The 6,909-nt window shown below is 38.7% G+C and overlaps 1 pseudogene; it reads right to left on the reverse strand.

The window, feature by feature from the left end:
* Window positions 1-1,845: 1,845 nt before the first annotated feature.
* Window positions 1,846-3,038, reverse strand: LOC101443372 (elongation factor 1-alpha 1 pseudogene; annotated as a pseudogene).
* Window positions 3,039-6,909: the final 3,871 nt, after the last annotated feature.

A 6,909-nucleotide genomic window follows, 5' to 3' on the forward strand; every position in this document is an offset into this window, starting at 1 on the left:
TGAAGGCTATTTCTGGTTAATCTAATTTGCACTGTGACCATGCAGTTTTGCATGAGAATTTTGTTTCCTCTAATTATTGGTTTATATCTAAAAAATTCCCAATAAAACTTAGTTTATTTTCCATTTTGACTCTGGCAGACCTTGGATGAGCAAGACTAATTCCAGTATACACTCACTGAGGTCACTGAAGCCTCAGGTAAACTGGTTTTTCTCATGAATTGCTGCTTTTAGGAACTTCCATACTAGGGGCAGGAGGCCCACCTCTCCAGTTCTAGGAGATAACAGGACTCTGTAGGTCGCTGGGCAGGAAGATTGGACGTTCAAAGCCGAGGGCTGAGAATTCCACCAGGCAGTAATTTAGTCTGCACTTGGAGCCAGAAGAGAAAGCAGGGTCATTAATTCCAGTGCAAGGAAAGGAGACCAGGGTGTCTCAAGTTTGCTGTTGCCTGAGACATAGGGGGTAGAATCTGTTATGAAATAACTATAAGCAAAAGCAAGGGGTGACGCTAGACTGAAGTAACCATAAAGGAAGGCAAACTCAGTTTATAATTACCATAAAAATAGCTGAAGTTGAAGGGCTAGGCAAAGTTAGTTACAAAATAACCATAATCAAAGGTAACTTTAGTTTAAGATCACCATTACAATAGCTCAAGTCTGGGGCACATCCACCCAGTTAAAATATTTTTCAGATGTTATCCTTTTGATGTTTTATAGTGATCTTATCTCTTAGTTACGGTTCTAGCAAGTTTTCACTTAAAAACATTTTAAGCATTTTCATTAAGCAACTAAAACAATTTTTAGTAACAACTTTGCTAAGTTTTCCTTTTTACACAGTTGAATTAATTCCACTTGTGATTTCTTTATACATCAAATTTAATTGCAAATTGTGTTGACATTTAAGGAATCATTATTATATTACCTTTCAGTGTTACTCAATTGGTAACAGGCAAACCCCAAATCTGATTTACCATCCAAGTTTAGTTAGGCCACTAAAAAGAATATATTGGGAAATGTAGGAAAGAACAGAGCTTGTTAAGAAATGGGAGAGAAGGACAGAAATACACACCGAGACTTGGTGCAGGCTCCTCCAGCAGAAATGGTGCTCTCTGCCTCCTGTGGTTACCTTTTAAACTGTTAATTTTTTCCTACCCGTTCCTAATGAAAAGGAGAGATGGGCACCAACTTTTTTTGGTTTGCCCACCAATGGTGGGACCAATGGTGGGGTCTGTTTGGAATATCCGGGACCAAGGGGAGATCCTGGAAAGAGAAACTAGGGCCTCAAGATTACACTGAGGGCCCCAGCAAGGTCTTGCCATGTTTTCTGCCCGCCATGTTGTGGCTCTTCTTTTCCTCCATTACCCTGTACTAGCCTGACTCAGGAGGAGGTACTGATAAAATAATATGTTCCATAGTCTAATATTCTGTTTTGTTTATGTTATAGTACTCAAAATAATAGAGGGCTGGAGCAGAGAAGAACACCTGTATTCATCTTGTTTACAAGGTTGAGGCTCCCATACACATATTAGTCACAAAAGCTTTACTTGTAGGAGGAATAACTTTAAAAAATGAGATACTAAAGAGTACAACCATAAAATTAGTAGGATGAATTTAGTAAGATTATAAGATATAAGGTCTGTATACATATTACTTGTAATTGTATACACTGGAAATTCTTAATTGGAAAATGAAATGTGTGATTTTTCCATTGAATGTAAAAACATAACACAGAAAATATTTTAGTGCTCAATGAAATAATTTTAAAAACTCAAAGATTCTGTACAGCAAATTAATCAATACTCTTAAAATAATGAAGGCAAATCCCAAAGAAATTAAATATCTCACTATTCACGCATCAGTTTTCCATAAATTTTTCTGTAGATTTAAAACAGCATCACCAGATTTTAGGAATTTGATGCTATCTTCTGGCTTCTTACCAGAATGGTGATGAATCCTCCTTCAGCTCAGTAAACTTGTAAGCAATGTGAGCAGGATGGCAATCCAGCACAGGTGCATGTTTCAAGATAATTACCTGAGCAATGAAGACACTTGCTTCTATTGTTGGGTTATTTTTGCTGTCACCAGCCACATTGGCATGGCAAACATCTTTTACAGAAAATATCTTGACATTGAAGCACACATTGTCCCCAAGAAGAGCTTTACTAAAGCTTCATGATGCATTTCAACAGATTTTCCTTCTGCTATAATGCTCACTGGAGAAAAAGTGACCACCATGCCAGTTTGAGAACATCAGTCTCCACTTGGACCACAGGGACAGTAGCAATACCACCAATTTTGTAGACCCTAAAGAGGCAGATGGAAGGGTATGTCACTTGGACAAGTAGGTGGCAGGCTACAATCCAGAGCTTTAAGCAGCGTAGTTCCACTGTCATTGCCATCCTTATGGGTGACTTTCCATACCTTGAAGTGGCATATTAGCTCTTGGCTCCAGCATTTGTTTTCAAGCAGAAATTGGCACAAATGTTACGGTGTCAGAGTTGTAGCCTTTCTTAATGTTGGTGCTGACTTCCTTAACATTTCCTCATATCTCTTCTGGCTAGAGGGTGGCTCAGTGGAATCCTTTTTGTTAACACCAACAATTAGTTGTTTCACACCCAGAGCATAAGCCAAAAGGGCATTCTCCTGGGTCAGCCCGTTCTTGGAGATGCCAGCTTGAAGCTCACCAACACCAGCAGCAACAATCAGGACAGTGCAGTCAGCCTGAGATGTGCCTGTGAGCATGTTTTTAATAATTTTTCTGTGTCCTGGGACATCAATGATGGTCACGTAGTATTTGCTGCTCTTATATTTCCACAAGAAACTATCAGTGGTGATACCACATTTACATTCAGCTTTTAGTTCAACCAAGACCCAGGCATACTCAAAAGGGTCCCTTCCCATCTCAGCAGCCTCCTCAAATTTTCGATCATTCTTTTGTCAGTTCCACCACATTTGTAGATCTGGTGGCCAGTAGTGGTGGATTTGCTGGAATCATCGTGTCCAATGATGATAATGTTAATGTGAGTGTTTTCCTTTCCCATTTTAGCTTTAAGAAAAAGCAATGGTTTTCACGACACCTGTGTTCTGTTGGCAAACCCATTGCAAAAATGGACCTTTAAGGTTTTAATGGTAAAAGTTATTTTAGTTTGCTTTCATTCCTTTATTAGCTACCTTAGATTTAACTGAACTATTTATGATTTTGTTATACCCTGTAACTATATATTTGCCCCAGCTAGCTTAGCTTTTGTCAGATATTATAATCCTCTTTTTTAGCTTTTTTTCCGTACTTGCTATCTTCTGTTGATTAGACTTTTATGACTCTGCTAAACCTGTAACCATGTTCATTGCCCCGGCAGTATTTTGTCAGTTCTTAATGGCCCCTTTGTTTAGAACAGTTCAATTCCTTTACTTGTTATTTTATGCTTGTTAAGCAATTTATAACCCTGTTGTAACCTGTAACCCAATGCTTACATCTGCTGGCTTTTGTCAATCCTCAAGAGAAACTTCTTGTGCTTCTTGGGCCTGTGATTACACACTTCCAATCAAACAATAGCTCCAGGTTTCACTATCTCCACCTCCCTTCTTTTTGATGTGGGCTATGGGTGGGAGGCTCTTTGTCTCTTCAGAGATAACCTAAGCTGTCTGTGACTTGTGGGTGAGAGATGGTAAGAGGCTCCAGTCCTACCCTTGGTGACCATGGCAATGACTCCAGTCCCAGGAAACAGTTTAACAATGCAAGATCTATAAACTTTAAGTATTCAGGAGAAATGCAAACCAAATATGCTAAAAGCTTATCTAGAATGTCTGAAGTCCATGCTAAAAGCTTACCTAAGATGTGGAAGATATATATGCTAATTCAAGCCTACTGAGAACTGAAACAAAAGGACCATTTAGCCTTTCCTCTCTGTATAAAAAAACTCGAAAGTCATGTTTGGGCCTTGGCTTTGCAACAGGAAACTCCAGAGTCCAGCTGGCCATCAATAAACCATTTTTCCCTCTCAAAATCATTCCTGAGTCTTGGCCCTCTATATGCAAATAATTGAACCTCTCTCAAATTCTACAACAGTTTGAATCTCATAAATTCCTGTTTCTTCAATTCAGAGAAATGGTTCTGAGCTTGGCCTTTTTCTTACACAGCACTGTGTAATAAAACTCTTTCTTTCTTTGAAACCCAGGTGTCCCAATGTGGGCATTGTGCTGCATACTTTCTTAGGCAAACATTCTTTTTTATGCTGTAGAAGAGGAAAGGCCTCCAGAGTGTGGCTTTCCTCTGTGGGGGTAGAATTACCAGACATCTAGGGAAGGGATAAGCAGAGGTAGCTGAGTAGAGTGATGAGAAATCTCTATACCTTGACAGAACTGTGGGAGACACAGTGGTGCCCATTTATCAAAACAATAACCTTATGATTTTCACCTTCCACTATAGATAAATGTTTTTACAGAAACAAAAAACATAAAATCTATAACAAATATTGACTATTGGATGTTATGCTTGCTTTTCATAATGTTAATAATAATTAGTATTCTGGAGGCTACTTTGTGTCTGGGTTTTCGTACATGAGAAAAATATTGAAGATAATGGGACACAGTTTTCATGCTTTAGAAGAAGGGAGTTTCTTATATGGAGAGGGTTTTGAGTCTGGAATGAACCTTAAAATATGGATTGATATTGGGATTATCAGTACTAATTTATTATTTTAATAGAGGTAGGTATATACTTTCATGCTCATTAACATAATTATTGTAAGGTTAATTAACACCCTTCCCCCCCCCCCTTCTTGTTTGGCAAATAGAGGGAAGTAATAGGTTTAAATGGCCAGCAACCTGAACTTTAAACAAAGGATGACGTTAACATATTCCTGAAGCTGGGCACCCACACAGAACTTTAAACTTTTACTTCTTAAAGATGATGCTGTTTCCTGCACTAATTCATCCCCTTCTATTATAATGACTTTATAATCTCATGCTCCTTGAGGCAAACTGCAGTACCTTCCAGCTGGCCACCACTGGGTGCTATAAATTTAAAGGCATATCTACTCCTCCTGGCCTCCTGGGTGGTTTTTTTGGGATATTGAAACATTCTGTCAAACCACGAGCTTGACATCCTCTCTCACAATTGATGTTTTGGCAGGATATTCCAGAGATTCCTCACGGTAGCAGTGCTGTTGTAGAATTTGAGAGAGTTTCAATTATTTGCATATAGAAAGGTCAGGACTCAGGAATGATTTTGAGAAGGAAAAATGGTTTATTGATGGCCGGCCAGACTAGGGAGCTTTATGTTGCAAACCTGAACCCTGAATGAGAATTTCAAGTTCCTTTCATACAGGGTGGGGAGTCAAATGGTACTTTTATAAAAGGAAACTACTTTCTTTGTTAGTTAAGTCTTTGCCTGAGTTCCAGGTAGGTTTTGAATTAGCATATCACCCACACCTCAGGTGAGCTTGAATTAGCATCTTGCCCATACTCTGTCTGGATGCAACCTTGAATAATCCTTTCTGAACATTCGCTCATATCACTTAACTGAATTTCTAGAGACTAGGCACACTTGGATACAGAATAAGATGATTTTGAATTTATGCACGGGCTATATTATATTTCTCTTTTGAGGCCAAGTCCAAGTTCCTTTAAGTTTTGGCATCACCACCATCAGAGTTTCCCTAGACTGGCTAGTATGTATATAGAGTTTGCATTGCTAAATTGCCTCTTGGGACTGGAGTCGTTGCCATGGTCACCAAGAGCAGGACTGCAACCTCTTACTGTCCTGCACGCACAAGTCAGGACAGACAGTTTAGGTTAAGGTTATCTCTGAAGAGACAAAGAACCTCCCACCCATAGCCCACATCATTTTCCCCCCTTATGCCAAAGTTTAACATGCTAAGCTTTGGCATAATTATTGTTGGGGCTATGAAGTGGATGGCTCTTTGTTGTTTTGATTGATTACTTTACTTATCAATTTTTAGTGTAGCATCCAGGACCTTGTTTTTAGAAGTTTAGAAGTTTTCTTTCTGAACAGCAGAATCCTGGGGTGGGGCCCCCCTGCAGTCATCCTGGAGCCATCGGTGCTCATGTAGATTTCCAGTTAGGCTCCAGATCCATGTATTAATTTTGTTTTACCCTTAAAGAGTTTACACCTTTAATCTAAAAGGAGTGCTGAAGGGAGATGTTATCTTTTCTGTAACTGCTTCCTGCTGGCCATGGGCTGTAATCATTGCTTAACAAGGTGTAAAACTCTTTATTTTAACTGGAGAAAGATGGATCTGGCATTCTATATGAAGTTGGATGAAGTTTTCATATGGTTAATAAGATGTTCATTCAGAAAGAAACAAACTTAAGTAAAATTTTGGAATACGTGGTTTTAAAAGAGGACATTGGATTACAGAGGTAGACAAGGTTAGGTGCCTATAAAGATGGCACTCTTTTTAAAAGCTGGTGGGAGAAGTGTATATATATATATATATGTATGTTTTTATTTTTAAGTTATTTATTTTCAGAGAGAAATTGCAATAGATACTTAACTTTGTTTGAAGACACATTTCAGGCTGCTTAATGATTGGCATTCATGTGCTTTGTCAGATGCTCCTGGTGAACTGGCACCCTTTGGGCAGTTGGTTTCATTAAGGATTAGTACACCAAGTTGGAAATTTTCTTAGTTTCAGCTGTGGGAGTGATCAGAACTACAGAATAAAGGTTTTTTACACCTTGGTTTTAATTGTACAATTTCTAGCAATTTTGACTTGTTCAATAGGTGACTCACGATCAGCAAGCAAGCCTCACCTTTGCTACACAGTAGAGTACAGCAGAATATAGTAAGCTGACTGAGCCTGGCTGAGACTGCCACCTTATTCTATAGACATGTTTATTAACTGTTTATAAAATGAATTTACCAGGAATTTAGCATGTCTAATATACTTT

This window comes from Dasypus novemcinctus, chromosome 10 (assembly GCF_030445035.2).
Source record: "Dasypus novemcinctus isolate mDasNov1 chromosome 10, mDasNov1.1.hap2, whole genome shotgun sequence".
Classification (NCBI taxonomy): Eukaryota; Metazoa; Chordata; class Mammalia; order Cingulata; family Dasypodidae; genus Dasypus; species Dasypus novemcinctus.